Here is a 22,534-nt window from a genome sequence, read left to right on the forward strand (position 1 = left end):
GCCAATCCGCGCACCGCACACAAAGCAGGGGGCGGAGCCTGCGCGCCCGGCGAACAATGGAGCCGCGCTTTGCAAATGGTTTGAAAATCAGCCTCAGACCGAGAATTAATGTCCTCCAAATAAATAAATCAATTAAAAAATACATGCCTCTCGCCTCCCTCTGCTTGAAAATAATAATGCATCACTTGATTGGCTTGCTTTGTTTGGAATTAATTAACGCGGGAGGGGGGTACTTGTGGCTGGGGGCGGAGAAAGCGTTAACTTGACTCGCTTTGACTCTTGTCGGTCTGTATCCGTGTCTGTCTCTCTCCACTCGCTCCCCTCCCCCATCTTCCCTGTGTGTTTATGTGTATGTGTGTGTGTATGCGAGTGTTAAAGACAATGGTTAGGATTTGTGTGCAGCATGTTTTCTTTCTCCGTGTTCCATATTGGTTTCACAGATATTGCACAGGGTTTGTTTCTTTAACGGTTGCAAATGTTATATCGCCCCCAAATTGAAAGGTATTTAAACCACGAAGATCGAATTTCATCAAACGACATCTCGAGTTAGAATTAGGTCTGTAGGCCAGATGTGGAAAATGCAAAAGCGGCAAGGAGCCTAAGCCACACTCCCTTCCCTATCCCGCATTGGCATGAAATAAAATATTTTGATATTGGCCTGCGACGCTCATCGAATCCCCCCACTCCCGACTATTGCCAAATAGTGATTTTTTCCCCCACAATATAAAGTGAGGGCCATTTACAAAAGATCATAACGGTTCGCATTTTATCACTGTATGAAATGACAATTTTTCTCTATGGTGAAACGAGACACAGCCTCGAGTGTATGAATCCAAATACGCGGTTGGGAAGCAATTCACGTAGATATGAATCATTTTCAGCCGATTGCCAGGATCGGATGGACTTTTTCTGAACATGTGTAAGTGTGCATGCAAGCGAGTGTGTTCTTTCTTGGAAGGGAGGGAGGCAGCAGCGATGAAATGCTAAACAACCGGATTGACGATTACAGTTCTAACGAGAAACTGCATGTTGAAAAATAGCAAGAAGATCCCTGAACGCTCCGGTCTAGCTTGGGTTAGAGAAAAAGCTTCTGTAAGGGGACACCGAGCACCTCCATCTGCACCCCTCGCCACCAAAGAACCAGACGCTATTTGTGTGTGAAAGACAAGGCACTGATTTAAAGAAGGGGAGGAGGCGGTCAAAAATCAAGGATACAGCCTAATAAACATTCTCCTACCGCCTACATTTTTGCTCCCAGAGTTTTCACTCGTTTCCACATCAGACCCTTTTCTCGTTTACGGTTAGTAATCCTGAAATGAATAATCTTTTGCTTATGGAGAGGAGAAGCAGTCGAGAGAATGGTTCATTTCTCCTGGTGTTGGCTCGGAAATCTCTCAGTTTTATTTTCTGCTTATTGTAGGGAAATGGGTCACACTTTGAGTGAAAAAGATGGTTGGTTCAAGCCAATAACTCTTTGTTCAAGTATTGCTTTGAAAATCACCAAGCTGTACATCGTTACACGAAGCTTCGTCTTCTCACTGTCCACTGCCTTCAGATGCATCATTCACTCGCGAAGTCATATTCCCCAGAGCTGATGGAAAGACGTTTCCGTAGAAGTGTATCCTGCCAAACATGTTATCACCCTTAAGGGAGCCCGCTGGCCTGGCCCAAGCCCCCAGCCGCCGAGGTGGACGCGAATTTCTTGTATTAGCGGAGTTCCAACTTGAAAACCCAGCTGGGCTGATCCAAAACCACCATCCAGGCGATTCCCAAAAGCTCATTTAAGGTTGTTGCTAGCCCCCACCCCCAACGTGAATCATGCCCCTTCCTCTGCATCCCCCTCCTAGTTTTAACTTGGGGGGATTGCTAGCTCGCTTTCGGATTTTCTCGCAGACGCGTCCTCAGCCCTCCATTTGGGGGCTGCTTTTATTGCTCCTTTGTTACCAGACTGCCGTGTAGCTTTCCCCCCTTTTCTTTCTCGAATGCCTATTTGCCTGGTATCGGCTTGTCTCCCTGGCAACGGCCACGAAAGATTCGGAGCCCCGGACGGGGGGAGGGGAAAGGGGCGGAGCCGGGGGGTGGTCAGGGAGTGGTGGAGGGGAAAGAGAGGCCGAGCGAGAGACAGTCAGACAGACAGCGTAGCAGATGGCCGCGCGAGGGGGCGGGGTCCAGGCGGAGCGCGGGGGGACCCCAAGCGTCGGGGCGCGAGGGAACCAATCAATTCCCGCAGCCGCTCCGGGGCTAGAAAATAAGTGTAGACGCAGAGATTCTCGCCCCACCAGCGGTCCCTAGTTTACGGTAGAAAACACGATTTCCTTTCGATACGAAAGCGCGTGTAGAGCGTAGTTCGGAGAGCCGGCGGTCCGCAGTAACTGGCTGGGGGAGGCGGTTTGCGGCTGCCCCGGGCGCTGAGCGCTGGGGCAGTTTCTCCTGACCTCTCCCTGCGTCGGGCCAGCCAAGGGGAAAGCATCGAATGGGAGAGAGGGGTGAAGGCAGAGGATGGGTGAGGAAGGAAAGGGCTGAGAAATGGCAAGAGCCCATCCTGCCTCGGAAACTACATAATGGCAGGGAAGGACCGCCAGCAAGACTGGAACCAGTACAAGTTGCACAGTTGTGAGTATACAGTCCCTCAGGAGTTGGGTGTTCTCGCGCCCAGAGCTAAAGGTTCCAGATCAAACGCTAAGTGTACAAATATGATTATTTATCTAAATATAATTAAAGAACCCCAGAATGCACGGTGAAAATGTAAAACAGGTAAATCCCCGTAACCAACTCACCGAGAGGAAACAGATTTTTTTTTTTTTTTTGTATTTTTTTCACCAGGGACTAGGCTCTTTATTTCTAAGATGATGGTAATCTGTATATGATTCTACCAAAAGAAATGTTTATTTAGAATACCTCAAAGTTATTTTTCCCTTGAATTGTTAGCACTGGAAGGAATGTTTAGAGATATTTACACAAATTCTTGGGGGTCTTACTCTGTGCCACACATACCGATCTAGGCCTTGTTTTCACATCAGTGAACAAGACAGATGCGGTCCCTAGCCTCAGGGAGCTTACATTTTAGTAGATCGTCTAGTTTCATCCCCCCCACCAGGTGAAAAACCAGGCCTATGGAAGTTGCGAGATTTTGTCAGAAGGTAGACACAGCAATGGAGCTCACCCCCTTGATTCCAAGTCCCCAGCTTCTTCCACTGCTGCCTGGTGCTGTCTGGCCTTCACCTGATGGCACATATTCACTGGGTAGTTCCCCTCATTGGTTCCTATTTTATTTATTTATTCAGCTGCTGCTAAGTACCAGGAAGAGGGCTAGACATCAGCTGACACCAGAAGGACAAGGGCATGGTCTTTCCTCTCATGGAGCTCTGGCTTCATATTATTATCTCTTAAAACTTCTTAGAATGTGGAGAAAGAGAACAAAAGATTGTGTGCTAAAACAAACAAAAAATAGTAAAGAGGACCGTTGTCTAGATTCCAAATTAACTATGCCTTTTTCATTCGAAAGCTTTCATTTATTCACAGGGCATGAGATCCTACTGTGTTTATGGTGTTGTGCTCCATATTTCATCCTAGATTTTATAGTACCTGAACTTCAATTCCATTGCAATTGATTAGTTTGGAATATAGTGAGTAGCAAAACAGACATAGTCTCTCATTCATTCAACAGATATTTATTGAATTTCTAGCATGTGCCGGACATTTGGAACGTATCAGGGAACAAAAGAGACAAGAAATCTTTACGCACCTTACATGCCAGAGTGGAGAGAAAAACAAAACTTCATAACTATAAATAAGCAAATTATATGGAATGTTAGAAGCATGGAAGTGTCGTGAGGAGGGGGGAGCCAGAGAAAAGTAAGGGAAATGGCAGAATCTAACACTGAGATTGCAAATCAGTTTATAACTGTGAGTGGTCATATGTGCTCTGAAGGGAGATGCAGGGTGCTATAGGATAGTCTAATTTAGTTAGGAGAGTTAAAGAAGGCCCTTTTAAAACAGTGACATTTAGGGACACTTGAGTGGCTCAGTCGGTTGAACGGCTTAGTGTTCCATGGTTTTTGTTCAGGTCATGATTCCAGGGTCCTGGAATTGAGCCTTGCATCCGGTTGGGCACTGAGCGTGGAGCCCCTTTAAGACTCACTCTCTCTCTCTCTCTCTCTCTCCCTCTCTCTCTCTCCCCCTCTGTCCCTCTCCCGCATGTGTGTGCTCGCTCTCTCTCTCTCTCTCCCTCTCTCTCTCTCCCCCTCTGTCTCTCTCCCGCATGTGTGTGCTCTCTCTCTCTCTCTCTAAAATAAAACATACTAAAAAAAATGTTGAAGGGGCATTTGGGTGGCTTAGTCGGTTTAGCGTCTAACTCCGGCTCAGTTCACAATCTCATGGTTTGTGAGTTTGAGCCCCATATCCAGCTTTCTGCTGTCAGTATAGAGCCTGCTTAGGATCCTCTGTCATGTCTCTCTCTGCCCCTCCCCTGCTCTCTCTTAAAAATAAATGAACATTTTTTTTAATGTAAAAAAAAAAAAAAAGCAGTGACATGTCAGTGGAAACCTAAGGGAAAGTAGGCATTACTTAGGTAAAGAGTTGGAGAGTTTTGTTCAGATGGACAAAATAGCAAAGCTCCTGAGGAGGGAAGGGTTCAAATGGGTTTGGGAGGAAGCTCAAGTGATTAGTTTGGACATATTTTGACATGCTCATAAAACATCTTAGTGGAAAAATTAAATGTGCAGATATAAGAATCTGGAGCTCAAAGACTGGTTTGGAATATAAATGTATATAGATTTGTGGCCATTCCATATATAAATATTTTCTGAAGTCAAGTCTGAGAACATGCGAAAAGCAAGAGATTCCAGAATCACACCCTGAGTAACCTCTTTAAGAGGCTGGGTAGAGATTAGCCAGTTATATCTCAAAAGAGCTAAAAAAAAAAAAAAAAAAAAAAAAAAAAAAGAATTTGATAGTATAACATAAAATAAAATAATAAAACAATGAATAGAAAAAAAGAGAGAGAGAGAGAGAGAGAGATTGGGTAGAAAAAGAGCCTAGCTGGCAAAGAAGACTGCGAAGGAACCCCCAAGGAGTAGACAGAAAACCAGGAAAATGTGGCGTCAGGAAAAATCAATGGAGATTGTGTTTCAAAGAGTAGTGGTTAGTTTTGTAAAATGCTGGTGAGAAGTCAAATAAAATAAAGACTGAAAAGTTTCCATTGGATGTGGCTGGCTTTAGAACAGGATTCTGTATACAGAATACAGAAGTTATGAGTAACAGGCCCCAGAGAAGCTTTTACAGTATGTTGAGAATGGAATCCCGATTCAGTGTTGACGAGTAAATGGTAGGTGAAGAAGATGACAGCATAAATGGCCCTTTCTTTATGAAATTTGACGGGGTAGAGTGTGGAGAGACAGGGTAGTAGCTAGAAAGGATGCTATACTGCTTTTTTGTTTTGGGTTGTGTTGTCTTGAATGGAAGATATTAGAGCAAAGTTGACTGCTCCGGAAATTAATGCAGTAGACCTTTCTACTCTAGGTAGATATATGTAAGATATAAGCGAGAAAAGGAGTAATGAATGGGATGAGGTTCCCTAAGAATACAGGAGGAGATGGAGATACAGGGCACATGCTGAGAAACTGGCTTTCGAGAGACCCTGTTCCTTTCCTTAAAAAGGGAAAGAAGAGATTTACTAGAAGGAAAAATGGGAGAATTCCCTTCTGATGGTTTCTGTTTGTCTTTGGAGTCATTAGCTAAGAGTGAGGGAGAGTTGGAGTTTAATTGTGTTACAGAAGGTATGGAATGATGATTGATTGAGATTTGGGGGCACAGTAAGACTTCAGAGCAATCATGAGTGCCCATTTGAGGTTGATAAATCCTACTGATGCCTCATCAGCATATCAAGCTTTCTCATATGATGATTTAACTGAACGATAGTGTCCATTACAATCCTCTTTAAAATCACCAGCCATTCACTTTCTCAGCCTATGTCCAAATTGTGTTGCACCCATACAGTCAATAGCTGCACAGAAGTAAAATATGGATTAAAATGACTCAGAGCTCATAATGCTCCATTACAGTTAATCCTATATGATTTCATGCAGATGTGTATAAACTTAAAGAGAAAGGGAAGAGAATTTACTGTGTGCCAGGCACTGCACTGTGTGAGCCTATGCTAGGCTTGTGTTTCACTCTAACTACAAACCCCATGGACTCATATTGTTATCTCCATTTTACAGATTTGGAAATTGATGCTCAGCAAGTTTGAAAAGTGAAATACCGCTAGTGTGTTAGCCATTGTCTATTGAGGGATGTCTGATTTTAGGACTCTCATAAGGTCTCAATTGGTTGTAACATTGCAGTGGGATCAAATATTTTTGTATGTAGTAGGAGCTTTATTAATTTTTTTCATTTGTACCGAATACTGAAACTTTCTTTAACTTTAGGCTTTGTTTTAGTGCTCCTTATTAACTGTCCAATACCACTCAAATAGAAAGATTCTTGCATAGTCAGGAAACATCAGTGCCACTGGTTATCTGATCTGGAGACTCAAGGACTAATACCTGTACAATAGGAATGAAGTTTCTGGAATGTTGAATGCCTTCCAGATACATAGGTGATTACTACAAAACCACTATAAGTGTGAGTATATTTTTAGTCACTGCTCTTCAGGCCTCTCAGTTCAATTAGCATAAGATTTTATATTTGAAAAAGTTACCAAAGGGTGGGATACATTCTAGATTATAGAAGGGTAAACAAAAAGCAGGAAAAATTAAAATTTTAAAGGAAAAGTTTTCTCCAGAAATTCTCAAAGCTTTTCTACAGTAGCATTTCCTAGAATTTGTAATATTTACTCTCCAGGGGTAGGCCGAAAACTTTCCATATCATCTCATGAAAGAACAGAGTTGGGAGAGGGAGATAATTACCATCTCCTCTTTGTTTCCAAAGGTAACAGACAACTAACAGAGAGCAATCAAAGTTTACATTAAAAAGATCAGGTTTCTAGTCTTACAGAATTACCTAATTAATTGGCCGACCAGAAGTGACAGTATAAAATTCATATGGAAAAAAGTTGACTTTTCAGGCGTGATAGCGTAGGAACCATGCAAAGCATAATTTTTCATTGTTATTTGAAAGCCATAAATACTTTCTGATATTAAAAAGTAGATTAACTTCCTGCCTAGAATGAGGTAATTGAACTGTGTGTTTCTTGAAATTATAGAGTTATATCAAACATTTATTTTTATTCCAAACGATAATGTCATGTGTTTTTTTTTTAAAGGGTACGTTTAACCATTATAAATCACTTGTTGCAATCTGTAAATGGACAAGTTTTTATTAAGCTGCTGCTAAACCAGACCTGTTAGGTCTGCTCCAGTTGGATGGATCTTTCAAGTATGTTCAGCACACTGTTAGGCTTTCGGATGGGCTGACTGAGAAGGTCACTGACACTCGTTTGCTCAACAGATAGTTATTAAGTATCTACTTTAAACCAGGCACTGGGTAGTGCTTTGCCTACTCTGCCTCATTGAATCCCCAAGGTAATCTTACAAGGTAGAAACCATTATTTCCATCGTATTCCAAACCAAGTCCTCCAGGCGTTACATAACAGGCTGGAGTTTTTGCTGCTCATAAGTGGTCTGGGCTGGGTTCTGTATCCAGCTCTTGGTAGTTCCAAAGCCTGTGACACTGTTTCCCTGGATACCATGCTGCCTTAGAGAGAATAAGAATTTTATGGGACGTTTCCAGTTCTCTTGGAGGCTACAAAAATGCCCGAGACACTAAAAATTAACCAAAGAATATGAAACTTTATTTATGCATCCCGAGAGAAGTATCTAGGGCCACATCCATAAAATGAGAATTTGCATTTAAAGAAACACACACACACACACACACACAGAATCTCAGGTCAGATTCTTGACCCTGGAAACATACTTGGTAACTTTATCCAGAATACAGTCACCACAAATTAGATTGTGTGTAATTGAATAAAAACATGGTTAGGTTGCACCCAGAATTTACCTCTACCTTCCCTAGGGACAAAAGTGTGTGTGCTGCTTAAGGGAGTGAAGTCACTTGGAATGTAGGTAAAAGAGTGTCGAACTACAGAGAGGAAGTTACAGTTGGGAAGGAAATCCACATGAGACGTGTGGCTGGGACATGAGATTAGAGGTGAGAAGGTACAGACAGACCTTCACAGTGTCGCTCTGGGAAGATGGTAAGGGTGCCTGGGAAGGAAGCGAATCTCAGCAGGAAATGGAGGGGTGATGACAATGAGGCATTCTTCCATTAAGGACACAGTTGGAATTTGATTTACATTTTGGTTGTAGGTGTAAATTTTTAAAGTTAAAGCAGTTTTGCATATATTATTTCATTTAATACCTACAGTAAATTCAAATACCAACTAAGTTAATCCACTCTTATAAGAGAGTTACATAATTTGCTTGAAGTCCTCCTGTCTTTAACTGGCCAGATCAGTCAGTGCCTGTGGTCTGCAGGGACGGGTCGACTTTCTCACTGCCCCATCCTGCTGTCTCTGCCCTCGAGGGGCATATGCCTTCTACTCCTATCCCACTTTGATATTTAATAAAAAAGATAGTCACGGCATGTTTGTAATCGATTTTGAGTTTTATTCTCATTGCTTCAAATACTGCTTCTATGCCGATGAGACTACAGTCAGCATTTCCTGTCCTAACAGCTAACGCAAATCTCAGATCTTCATTTTCTGCTGCCCCCTTACTGAGCTGGGCATTGCCGTGTGTATATTTCTTACCCCCGCCTCAAATTGAGGTTATCATTTTTCCATCAAAATTAGCATCACGTTCTGAAAGAATTTCATTAGGTTTCTTGGAGGCATTTTTGAATCATTCCTCTCCCACATTTTCCAGGCAAAGAACAGAACCAGATATAAGACCTCAGAAGGGTTCAGTATGGCTAAACACTCTACTACCAATTAGAAATAAAAACTAAAACGGGCGCCTGGGTGGCTTAGTTGGGTGAGCGTCCGACTTTGGCTCAGGTCATGATCTCGCAGTCCGTGAGTTCGAGCCCTGCTTCTGGCTCTGTGCTGACAGCTCAGAGCCTGGATCCTGCTTCAGATTCTGTGTCTCCCTCTCTCTCTGCCCCTCCCCCACTCATGCTCTGTCTTTCTCACTCTCAAAAATGAATAAATGTTAAAAAAAAAAATTAAAAAAAAGAAGTAAAAACTAAAACAAAAAATTACCTAACAAACTAAAAGCTTGACATTTTTGCTTGTTTGGGCAACCTGTAAACCTGTCTTTCCCTAGCCACCATCTTTCTTTCCCATCTTTTTAAACACGTGATCCCTTGTGTTGCCTTTTCTCCCACTCAAATTACCATTGATTTGACTTTGCAAAATATAAAAATAGTTAAATAGCAAAGAGAGGACTGGAATTCTCACTCTATCATTTACTGTAGCCCAGAACACCTCATGGATCATTCTTGTCAAGTTATGTTGCTTTTTTTTCTTTCAAACATCTCTGGTATTTTCTCCCTTCTCAGTTTCAAACTAAAATCGAAGCTCAAGGTTCTTGATTCTTTTGTCTGAATTACCTCGTAGGTAGTCTCTGCCTGCTCCAGGGCCTTCTATGCCACAGTCATCTCCCCTGTAACTCCCTTGATCAAAAATCGGCAAGATTCTGTCCATATAATCTCTCTTTTTAAAAATTTTTTAATGTTTATTTATTTTTGAGAGAAACAGAAAGATAGAGTGTGAGTGGGGGAGAGGCAGGGAGAGAGGGAGACACAGAATTTGAAACAGGCTCCAGGCTCTGAGCTGTCAGCACAGAGCCCGACGCGGGGCTGGAACTCACAGACCGCGAGATCATGACCTGAGCCGAAGTGGGATGCTTAACCAACTGAGACACCCAGGCGCCCCATGTCCCTCTAATCTCTAGGCAGAGGCTAGTTTGGGTCACTGAGTAGCAATATATTAAGCTGTCCCTTACAATTGTTTTATCTGCCTCCTGGCAAAGAACTAGTAATTACAAGATCTTAGTATAGCCCCATTTAATGTACTTTATAGAGAGAAGATTGAAGAACTTAATGATACTTCATAATTTCAAACAATTTAAGAAACCAGTTCCCTACCAGCTTCTTGCCTTAGGCGTTAAAAAGGAGCAGGTCTCAAGGGGACTGTGAACTGATCTCCCTTTCTGCTGAGGAGAGAATCGTAATTTTGAACTTTCTATGTCCTTTTCCAGGTTTGTGCATTTGACTCAGCTACAGCAGTAGTTGCACCGGGAGGGGCAAAATGTCCCCCAAGAGGTAGAGAAGAAAAAATAGCAATTGGTAAGTAATAGACATTTCCTCCCGATTGTGTAGCTAAGACAGGTTTTTTCTTCTTGATCAAAATATTTTTTCTTTTTTTTTTTTTTAATTTTTTTAACGTTTATTTATTTTGGAGACAGGGACAGACAGCATGAACGGGGGAGGGTCAGAGAGAGAGGGAGACACAGAATCCGAAACAGGCTCCAGGCTCTGAGCTGTCAGCACAGAGCCCGACGCGGGGCTGGAACTCACGGACCGCAAGATCATGACCTGAGCCGAAGTCAGATGCCCAACCGACTCAAGCGCCCCTCAAAATATTTTTTCATGTTCTCAGCATTTCATTTTCTCATACTAACACTTTTTTTTGGCTGGGCCTCTTGTTTTTTTCCCACTGTATTTTAAATGTCCTAAGTATTTCTAGTGAGTTTAAACTATACTCTGTCCATTAATTGACTAAAAGAGATAGTGATTTTCTCTACATTTGTTTTATATTCTTTTCACCAGATGCAAAAAATACCTGTGGCTTTTGAAGTTACAGAATCTGTATTATTATCATTGTGATGTTTTGAGAGTACCCTATAATAAGCAAACAAAGAACTGTTATATTGTAGATATTGTCATTACTTTGTTTTTTGATGTTTATTTATTTTTGAGGGAGAGAGAGACAGAGTGTGAGTAGGGGAGGAGCAGAGAGACAGGGAGACACAGAATTCAAAGCAGGCTCCAGGCTCTGAGCTGTCAGCCCAGAGCCTGATGCAGGGCTTAAACTCAGGAGCTGGGAGATCATGACCTGAGCTGAAGTTGGATGCTCAACTGACTGAGCCACCCAGGCACCCCTTTTTAAAAAATTTTTTTTAATGTAGACATTGTCACTACTCTTTAAAAAATAATTTGATTTTCAATTTGTCTTTTTATTGACACAATCAAAATACTCATTCAATTTAGTAAGGGAAAACAGTAAAAACTTGACACAATATAGGCAAATATCTGCCTATATTGTTTTTCCATATTTTTTCATTTAATTCTTATGTAAGAACTTATTAAGCCCTTAATTAGTCGTCAGGACTATTTCATGAAACATATTAAAATGTAGTTAATGTCATTGTATGGTTATGTATTATATTGCATATTATATACACACATATGTTATATAAGATACTGTTTATATAGTACATTATATATTATAATATATAATATAATTATGAGTGTATGGTTATGCATAAACAGGATAAAATATGAAGTTAAGAATATTGATTTCTAGGGGCACCTGGGTGGCTCAGCGGGTTGAGCGTCCCAACTTTGACTCAGGTCATGATCTTGCTATCCATGCATTAGAGCCTCGCGTCAGGTTCTGTGCTGACAGCTCAGAACCTGGAACCTGCTTTGGGTTCTGTCTCCCTCTTTCTCTCCCCTCCCCCGCTCACACTCTGTCTTTCTCTCTCTCTTTCTCTCTCTCAAAAATAAATAAACACTGAAAAAAATTTTTAAAAATATTGATTTCCGTTGTCATTATATTAGCACTTATAGGAACAAGCAGTTCACTTTATCACTTTATCAGAAGCCATCAGACCAATGCCAATCTTCAGATCAGTCTGGGGAAAATTTCTCTTTGGGGTGGACCTTATAAGCCACATGAGAAACTAACTCTGTCTTAATACTTCATAATTATACTATATGATGATGATTTTTATTACTGTACTCTATCACCCACTTTGATCACTGACTTTAATAACACTAACACCTTCTAGGTACATTAAACATTTCAGTATTCAATTAAGTTTCAAAATACAGGTTTATTCACCGTGCCTTTGGCTGTCTCTAAAATTACTACTTGTCTTTAGAGAATTTACCACTCCCAGCATGAAACAGCTGTGGTGTAGTAGGACTACGGGATTTGAGGACAAGAGTTCAATTTCAGGTTCTGTTGGTAGCTATGTTGTGACCTTCCACAGTTGACTCAGTTTCCTGAACCCAAGTTTCCTCCTTTGTAAGATGTGGATCAAAATTCCTCTCTTAAAGAGTTGTTAAGATAATGTCTTATTATCATCGTTGTTTTAAGGTGTGCTTTGTAAGAAGTTTTCTGTTGAGATTTGAACAAAAATAGGAGAGACAATGAATATTCTGAGGTAACACGTGTGACAGCTAGAGGTGGCACCTAGTAAGTAAGCTCTCAATAAATACTGGGTTTTCTTTTCATCTTGGAAAAAGAGGATTTGGTAAAAAACCCCTGAATAGATTTGGAAGTAAAATAAATAATCAAAGCGTCTATCAGCGGAACAGTTGTTAAGTACTTATTTGTAAAGTAAGGATTTGCAGTGAACCCGCCATTTCTCAACCTCTCCCTTGGGCAGAATTCCCAAGGGAGAATTCCCAGAATTCCCAAAGGGAGAAGCTGACAAGAGACTACAGAAGGCCCTAGAAGGCCTGTAGTAGAATGGGCGATTCCATGTGAGTAGTTGTCTTTTTCTTCCAGCCAGCCAACGGCTCTCATGAAGCAAGTGGGATTATATTTCTTAATTAATGTCAATTTTAATTAATGTTTAGACTTCTACATGATTAAGCAAATGCCATATCCCCACATTTTGCTTTCCTTCTATCTTTTCTTAATCTATGCTTTTCCTTAAATATCCTACAAACCAGAGTTGTTTAATATAAGTGGTGGTTTTGTCCTCTCTCCTTGGACATCTCATCCGGTCTTCGTTGGGAAAGCCAGCAGAGAGAGTCAGGGTAAAGGACAATTAGAAAAATATGCACCATTAGTCTTTTTAAAATCCCACCCTCCTCATAGAAAGTCCAGAAAGAATAATGAGCTTTCTTCAGGTTCTCTCTCTCGCTCCTTTTTTTTTTTTTTTTTTTTTCCCTGAGAGCCAATTAAAAATCTTGTTAGCAGCAATCTGTTAACTTTATTTGTACCCTGGATTTCTTTGGGCAATATTTTGTTATCCTTATGCAAATTTTATTTTTGCATGTTTTTTCTTCCAGTCTTGAGAAAAAAAAAATATTAAAAAGAGATAATTTTTCAACAATTGCAATCCTCACGGTGATTATGACTGTCATCATGATTACAAAATGTGAAATGTGTGAATATGGCCGGAGGCAGGGCTCTGTCTAGTGGAGCAGTTAAGAGTTCTGGAATCAAATACACTTAGCTTTGGGTCCAAGCTCTGTGAGGTCAGCGCTGATACCATTTCAATGATGGGAGAGATACCGAGGCCGGGGAAGGTGAAGCAATTTTCCCTAGAGTGCCCTGCAAATACGTAGCAAAAAGTGATCTCAGAGGCCTGGTAACTGGGTTTAAACATTCCCTTTCCCTTACAGAGCAACAACCTTGGAATTTCGTAGAAGATTGGATATCAGTTTCAAATCTTGTTCTCTGTATTGCAGAGGCACCAGTGTCACGTGATTCAGGGTTGATGTCCAGCCCAGAGCATGGCTGTCCCGAAGGTGTCATAGCGGTAGTGGCCCTCTGGAGCTGTTGTTTCCTCTAGGAAGAAATACAGCCTTTTAGGTGAGGCCTGTACTCAGTGTTATAGGTTTCAGTATTAGAAGTTAAGCTTCTGTATTAGTTTAACCTTATAAAAACTAGAGCTATTCACATAAATATGAAAAATAAGGAAAAGAAATGAATGTGTCACAAAAGAAAACTCTAGACTTTGTCACTGCAGGTTTAATATATGACCAAGTAGCTCTGCATAAGGTGGGAGCTATGTTAATAAAAATACTACACTTGGTAACTCCTATTTTTCCATAAAATTTTTTTTTAATATGAAATTTATTGTCAAATTGGTTTCCATACAGCACCCAGTGCTCATCCCAACAAGTGCCTTCCTCAATGCCCATCACCGACCCTCCCCCTCCTCCCACCCCCCATCAACCCTCAGTTTGTTCTCAGTTTTTAAGAGTCTCTTATGCTTTGGCTCCCTCCCTCTCTAACTTTTTTTTCCTTTCCCCTCCCCCATGGTCTTCTGTTAAGTTTCTCAGGATCCACATAAGAGTGAAAACATATGGTATCTGTCTTTCTCTGTAGGACTTATGTCACTTAGCATAACATCCATAAAAATTTTTAATGAGAAAAGGTATACCTGCTTGCTACAATTTTTAACAAGCGAAAGAATATAAATATTCCCTTTCATTATTCCTTCTTTTAGAAATTCCTCTACCTTCTGTTAGCTGGTCGTGCTGTATCTTTCTGAGCTTTTTTTTTCCTGTTCATTTTCATGCTCACACACAGATACGTACATGAGTTTTACAAGTACCGTGAATGAAATTATTCTGTATAGTCTTTGTATTCTATTTTGTGGCTTCTTTTTAAAACTTTGTATCTTGAAGAATTCCCCTAAGAGTACAAATAGAAAAACCTCATTTTTTTTTTTTTTTAAAGAGAGAGAGAGAGAGAGCAAGGGAGTGTGTGGAGGGGGAGAGAGAGAGAATCTTACGCAGGCTCTGTGCTCAGTGCAGAGCCCCACATAGGGCTAGATCCAAGGACCCCGGGATCATGACCTGAGCCAAAATCAAGAGTAGATGCTCAACCAACTGAGCCACCCAGGCGGCCCAAGAAAAAACCTCATTCTTCTTAGCCACCACATCACGTTTCAGAGTTCATATAGAACTTTTAAAATGTATTTAGTAATTCTTCCTACGGATGAATATGTAAGCTGTGTTAAATTTTTCTCTATGATATTATTAATACTCATATATACATTTGTCCAGGTGTGTAGGTATTTTTGCAGGATGGATTGTCAAAGTAATATTGTTTCATCAAAGGTTATGATTTGTTATCAGAATCTATAGCATATTGATGATGTTGCTGAATTGACCTATAAAAATGTGATTGTTTTATAGTCAGGTGAGCAGTGATGAAAACGCCTGGTTCCCCATTTCCTTGTGAAAACTGCATAATATCGGTTGTTCGGTGTTTTGTAATTTGATGGGAAATAACTAGTAAGATCAGTGTTGTTTCACATTTTTTATCATTTTTTTTTCTTTTGTTCATTCTTACTCTTTTACCTAATTATATCAGACTTTTTTATTTTTGATTTGAAGGAGCTTTATACTCTTTACATATTATAGCAATTTACCCCCTTTCTGTTTAAGTTTATTTATTTTTAGATGTATATAGAGAGAGCACATGTATGCAGTTGGGAGAAGGGCAGAGAGAGAATCCCAAGCAGACTCCGTACTGTGAGCGCAGAGCCTGATAACAGGGCTCGAACTCGCGAACCCGTGAGATCATGGCCTGAGCTGAAATCAAGCATGGGATGGTTAACTCACTGAGCCACCCAGGTGCCCCACCTCCTTACTGTTATATGTTGCAGATATTTTCTTCCAGTCTGTCACCTCTTTTAACTTAGTTTGTGGCCTTTTGTTGTGCATAAAAGTTTAGTTTCTGTCTGTTGTTTTCCTTATGGCTTCTGGGTCTTCTGTCTTATTTAGGAATGACTTTGCTCCCTTAAAATTACGTATATATTTTTTTCGTGTTTGTTATATTTTTAAAAATGTTGTGATTATTAATTCAATTGGAACTTATTTTGAAAGGTAGTGTGAGGCAGGGGAGGGACAGAGAGAGAGGGAGATAGAGAATCCCAAGCAGGCTCCACGGTGTCACTGCAAAGCCCGATGTGGGGCTTGATCTCATGAACCTTTGAGATCATGACCTGAGCTGACGTCAAGAGTCAGATGCTCAACTGACTGCACCACCCAGGCACCCCTATTTTTTTAATTAGTATAACTTTGTGATGTATTTTGATAGCTGGTAGGGATATTTGTTCTTTTGTTTTAAAAAGTCAATTTTCTTAGTCATTTATTCTTCCAAATGAAATTTGGGAACAACCTTTTAATTCCAGAAACATTTTCTGTCTACATATTTGATGGGATTATGTAAAGTTATACAAATTGAAAATCAATTTGTGTAAAATTGACATTTTTTATAATATTGACTTTACCCTTCAGGAACATCACAGGTCTCTGTTTTCAGGTCTCCTTTACATCTTTAGGTATAGAGTTAGAGATGTCTTCATTATATGTTGTGCAAATTATTCCGAGAGAATCTATTGTTTTATCTTTCTCCGATTGTTTTATTTTCTATTTCTTTTTTTACTGAGGTATAACATATTAGTTTCATGTGTACAACATGATGATTCAATATTTGTATACACTACAAAATGATCACCATAATAAGTCTAGTTACCATCTGTCACCATACATAGTAATGAAATTTTTTGTGTGTGTGATGAGGCCGTTTAAGATTTAGTCTCTTAACGCGTTATTAACTATAGCTAGCATGCTGTACATTATAGTCCCTGTTGCTTGCAAATGGGTTACTGTAGGATTGAAGGCCAGAAATAGTAGGTGATTTGCCTAAATTTAACTGGTTAGTAACAGAATAAAGATCAGAAACCAAGACTTCTGATTGGTCCCACTCCCCAAAATTTCAGCTTCTTCCTACAGTGTCACTCTTGTCGCTGCCTCTTTCTCTTAAAGGTGACTTCAAGTTGAATAATGAATCTGAGTGAAAGAAATATAACATAATTCCATAAGTCTGAATCACAAGAAATTGGAAAAATAGACTCTTATAAGGTTAAAATTTCTCAAATTTAATTCATATTCAAAGTGAGTAATATGTATGTTGATAGAATTTCAGGAGATTTATTTTGTAATGTTTATTTATTATTCATTTTTGAGAGAGAGAAAGAGCTAGTGGGAGGGGCAGAGAGAGAGAGAGAATCCCAAGCAGGCTCTGCACTATCCCCACAGAGCCCGACGTGGGGCTCGAGCCCACAAACTGTCAGATTGTGACCTGAGTTGAAATCAAGAGTCAACTAAAAGGTCAACTGCCCCTGAGAAGATTTATTTTTAACCTAATGTTTCTTTAAAGGCTTCCCATAAGTGGGGCGCCTGGGTGGCTCCGTTGGTTAAGCATCCGACTTCAGCTCAGGTCGTGATCTTGTGGTTTGTGGGTTCGAGCCTCGCATCGGGCTCTCTGCTGAAGGCACAGAGCCTGGAGCCTGCTTCGGATTCTGTGCCTCCCTCTCTCTCTACCCCTCCCTCACTCACAGTCTGTCTGTTTCTCAAAAATAAATAAATACTAAAAAAATTTTTTTTTCAGTTTTGTATATCCTGTTTATTTTTAAATTAGATACACGATATTCATACTTACATATTAGCTTATTATCCACACTGATGTCTTTTTTTTTTTTTAATTTACATCCAAATTAGTTAGCATATAATGAAACAATGATTTCAGGAGTAGATTTCTTAATGCCCCTTACCCATTTAGCCCATCCCCCCTCCCACAACCTCTCCAGTAACCCTCAGTTTGTTCTCCATATTTATGAGTCTCTTCTGTTTTGTCCCCCTCCCCGTTTTTGTATTATTTTTGTTTCCCTTCCCTTATGTTCATCTGTTTTGTGTCTCAAAGTCCTCATATGAGTGACGTCATATGATTTTTGTCTTTCTCTGACTGACTTAATTTCACTTAGCATAATACCCTCCAGTTCCATCCACGTAGTTGTAAATGGCAAGATTTCATTCTTTTTGATTGCCGAGTAATACTCCATTGTATGTGTGTGTGTGTGTGTATATATATATATATATACACATATATGTATACACATATACACATCTTCTTTATCCATTTATCCATCGATGGACATTTGGGCTCTTTCCATACTTTGGCTATTGTTGATAGTGCTGCTATAAACATGGGGGTGCCTGTATCCCTTCCAAACAGCATACCTGTATCTCGTGGGTAAATGCCTAGTAGTGCATTTGCTGGGTCATAGGGTAATTCTGTTTTTAGTTTTTTGAGGAACCTCCATACTGTTTTCCAGAGTGGCTGCACCAGCTTGCATTCCCATTAAAAAAAAACTTTTTTAAGGCTTCCCATAAGTGAAACTTCAACAAATCTTTCTAAACACTAATTTCAAACTTCACCTACAAAATAAAGCTATACGACATCATTCCGTTCATAAAATTGAAAAGCATTATAATTATAATTAAGCTTAGCATTTGTCTTTTATTTAGTATGGTTGCAAAGCAGAGTTGTTTGATCACTGTCAACACTTGACAAACTGATGGTAGTTTTAGCAGTTATCAGGGCATTGTAAATCCATCATCAAGTACTTTAATGTCAGGGGAAATCTGCAGATTTCAGTAAATATAATATCAGCATTATTTATCAAAACTTAAAGTAAGGGCAGTAAGGGGCGCCTGGGTGGCTAAGTCGGTTGGGCGTCTGACTTCGGCTCAGGTCACGATCTCGTCATCCATGAGTTTGAGCCACGCGTCAGGCTCTGTACTGACAACTCAGAGCCTGGAGCCTGCTTCAGACTCTGTGTCCCCTCTGTCTCTGCCCCTCCCCACTCACGCTGTGTCTCTCTCTGTCTCTCAAAAAATGAATAAATGTTAAACAAAGTTAAAAAAAAAAAAGTAAGGTCAGTAACATGGATAGATTCTGGCTTAGTGATGTATCCTAACAATTTCAACAGGTGGCTAGTCAGGAGGGATGCCTGATGCATTGTGTCCCTCAATTATGCAGAGGTCTTTAGACACTTTCTTTCTTTCTTTCTTTCTTTCTTTTTTTAATTTTTTTTTTAACATTTATTTATTTTTGAGACAGAGAGAGACACAGCATGAACGGGGGAGGGGCAGAGAGAGAGGGAAACACAGAATCGGAAGCAGGCTCCAGGCTCTGAGCCATCGGCCCAGAGCCCGACGCGGGGCTCGAACTCGCGGACCGCGAGATCGTGACCTGAGCCAAAGTCCGACGCTTAACCGACTGAGCCACCCAGGCGCCCCGACACTTTCTTTAAAGTAAGCAGATATTTATGCTAATTCCATATTGGAAAGAGAAGAACTCTGAAAGATCTAACTGCCTCTCTATCATTTTTCTCTATTTTTAAGTACAGTGCCTCAGGTAAGATGCCAGTGATGCCTGTTAGATCACATCAAACGGAAAAATTAAAAAAAAAATGAAATGCGTAGACTAGCCCATTTAAATGTTGATCCAGTCAAAAGTAGATTTAGTAGATGATAAAAACGTGGCTTGTTCTGAACCCCAAAAAGTTAGGAAAGGCACAGACTGAAAGGACCAAAGATGAGGGGAGCCAGGTTGCATAGAATGGAGGCCAGTCGAAGAAGTAAAGGTCACAGCAGAAAATAGAGAGGACGTGGTTTGTCTTGCTTCAGGAGGTATCTGAATTTCCAGCACTTGTGGAGATAGTCATCAAAATGCTTGAGAAAGTCTAGGTGCCGTATGGAAGCAGTACGTGAGGATGAGGAATCTGACATCCTTGTTTTCAGGGGTGGCTCCTACCTCAGTAATGAGCGAGTTATGAACCTTCCATGACACCCCTTGGGTGTTCAGAAGCCAGGTGGAGCCTCCCACAAGTGAATGGCAGAACGTGGATAAGCCTTGTATTTTAATAAAATCCTTATGTCACTGTTCACAGGAGTCGCACAGAACTTCTTAGATCCTACTGTTGAAGTCGGTGGCTCCTCTCTGGTGAAATGGATCCTGGGAAGATGTGGCACAGAAGGTAATCCAGTGCATTAACTATGATTCTTGTACTTTGTTTTGCTGCCCTTCATCCAGTTCCTCTTGACAGAAAACATATTTAAAACAATTTTTTAAAATTTATGTATTTCTTTTGAGAGAGAGCATGAGTGTGGTGGGGGCAAAGAGAAAGGGAGAGAATTCCAAGCAGGCTCCATGCTGACACAGCACAGAGCCCAACTTGGGGCTTGAACTCTTGGACTGTGAGACCATGACCCAAGCCCAAGTCAAGAGTAAGATGCTTAACTGACTGAACCATCCAGGTGCCCCCAATGCGTATTGTTTTAAAAAATGAAATGTTCTTATTTTAAAGATGAAAACATTTAAAATAATTACATGTAAGCTTCAGTATCTCTGTTTGTCCCTTGTTCTCGTGGCTGTGCACACGAACCCGTAAGCTCGGTCAGGTAAGCCTCCACTCTTTCAGGTAGCAACTACACCGTAAATGAGAATACTGGGGATCTGGTGCCCAGATGGGCTGGAAATGGCTGTCTCAGGATATCCATGTACCAGCTTTTTACTGGGGAATTGATGCTTTTTTGGCTGACCCATATCTTCTATACTAAAGAAGATTTGGAAGGGAGCTTTGCATCATGTAGCTTGCCTGGTTGGCAATTTTGGTGTTTTCTTAGCCAAGAAGCAAGGGGTTCATCAAACCAAGTTTGAACCTTCAGTTCCACTTGGAGAATCGTGGTGGTTGGTGTAAGAATCAGCAACATCTTAGAAGTTCTCTGTCATGCGAGGCAAATTATAATTTGGTGCATAACTGAAATGTGAGTATTTTTTGAGTTGTTTGGTATCCTGGGCACAGAGTTCCCGATCTTCCGTGGCCGGCATCATGTGTGTTTTTTGTGTTTGTGTTATAATTACACGTGACATTTCATCTTCTTCTCACTAGGTGTGTTTAATCCTTTATTTGAATAGGTAAGCCAAGATACAAATCTAGTCTTGAGCCAGATAAATTCGGGTGACACAAAAATTAAGTGATTATTGAGAAGGAAGCATTTCATTACCCTCTTACCGTGTTTTTATATCCAGTAGAACACCAGTATTGGAGATTACAAGGATCTCAAATATGATGGAAGGTACTAAAACCCTGAGTCTTCTTTAAATATTACCAGTGAATAGAAGTGGATATTCATTAATCAATTAACACATATTTATTGAATGCCTCTGAGTTTAAAGAGTTTGAGGTATTGCTGTGAGACTCTGTAGTGATCTCAACAGCACTTCCTAGAAACTCAAATGGGGGGGTGGCATTCGTATTCAGCCAGATTAAGGTGTAGTTACAGGGGGACCGTTCCTTAGAGAGAGTCAGATAACCTCTCCCAGCCTGCTCTTGACCATTGGCCCCACATAACTAAGACACTGACTTCCTATTACACTCACGGAAAATGGAATGGTGAGGTTCTCATGAACTTTTAAGTCAAAGTGCTGTTGTTGAAACTCATGCAGTGTGACATAACAGTGTGTGGTCAACAACTAAAATAAAGAAGTAGTATTCTTTACTTCTGTGAATTTAAGAAAAAACTGTAAGTTAAGTATGAGCCTGTGTGGTGAGAACTGCCTTGTCCTCTATCTGCCCTGTGGTCTTTTAATTCTTTTATGCCCTTTCCAGACCCAGTATTGCCCTGGTTAAATCGGCCTAGGGTAACATCCTGTGTTGAGTTTTTTTCCAGGGCACAATTCTCTGTATTAAGAGTCAGCAACAGGGTCACCTTGGTGGCTCAGTCGGTTAAGTGTCCAGCTCTTGGTTTTTGGCCTCAGGTCATGATCTCAGTTTGTGGGCTTGAGCCCCATGTCAGGCTCTGCACTGACAGTGTGGAGCCTGCTTGGGATTCTCTCTCTCTCTCCCTCTCTCTCTCTCTGCCCCTTTCCTTCTGGCTTTCTCTGTCTCTCTCTCAAAATAAATAAATTTTTAAAAAATTAAAAAAAAAGAGTCAGCAACATTTTCATGGAAGGAGCCAGATACTTTAGATTTTACAGATCTATTAGTTTCCTAGGCTGCCATAATAAAATACCACAAAAAACTGAAATTTGTTTCTTTTGGTGGTTCATATCAACAGATATTTACTCTCTTAGAGTTTTGGAGGCTCTGAAAAAGAAACCATTCCATGTCTCCTTTCAAGCCTCTGATGGCTGCTGGCAATCCTTGGTGTTCCTGAACTAGTAGATGCCTCGTTTCAATCTCAGCCTCTATCTCCACATAAATTCCTTCCTTCTGTGTATCTGTGTACCTTCCTGTTTTTATAAGGACACTAGCCATTGAATCTAGGGCCTACCCTAACCCAACATGACCTCATCTTAATTTCATCTACAAAGACCCCTATTTCCAAATAAGTTCACATTCTGAGGTTCTGGGTGGATGTGAATTTTTGGGAGATATTATTCCACCATTCCAGAGGGCCATATGGTTACTGTTGGAATGACTCAACCCTGTTGTAGCATATAAGCAGCAATAAACAATACATCAATGAATCAGTGGGCTGTGTTCCAATAAAATTTTATTTATGGACACGGAAATGTGAATTATATGTGATTTTCACATGTCATGAAACATTGTTCTTCTTCTGATTTTTATCCAGTAATGTAAAAAACTATTCTTAGTTTGTGGATCATAGAAACAGTTAAGAGATGGGACAGGGAAGAGCCAGATTTGACCCACGGGTCATAGTTGGCCAACATCTGATAGATAGTGTCGGTGGGCAG

The 22,534-nt window shown here is 40.5% G+C and overlaps 1 long non-coding RNA gene across 2 annotated transcripts in view; it reads left to right on the plus strand.

Annotated features, from left to right (window-relative positions):
* Positions 1–2,127: 2,127 nt before the first annotated feature.
* The window catches only part of LOC128777655 (uncharacterized), a 118,773-nt gene continuing 98,366 nt past the window's right edge, over positions 2,128–22,534 (plus strand). For both annotated transcript variants that reach the window (XR_008422913.1, XR_008422914.1), the window contains exons 1-3: positions 2,128–2,613; positions 10,206–10,293; positions 19,722–19,808. This is a non-coding gene — a long non-coding RNA (uncharacterized LOC128777655). The remainder of the gene's footprint in view (positions 2,614–10,205; positions 10,294–19,721; positions 19,809–22,534) is intronic.

The sequence above is a fragment of the Panthera pardus genome, unplaced genomic scaffold, assembly GCF_024362965.1.
Source record: "Panthera pardus isolate Hobbes unplaced genomic scaffold, ASM2436296v1 HiC_scaffold_17, whole genome shotgun sequence".
Taxonomy (NCBI): domain Eukaryota; kingdom Metazoa; phylum Chordata; class Mammalia; order Carnivora; family Felidae; genus Panthera; species Panthera pardus.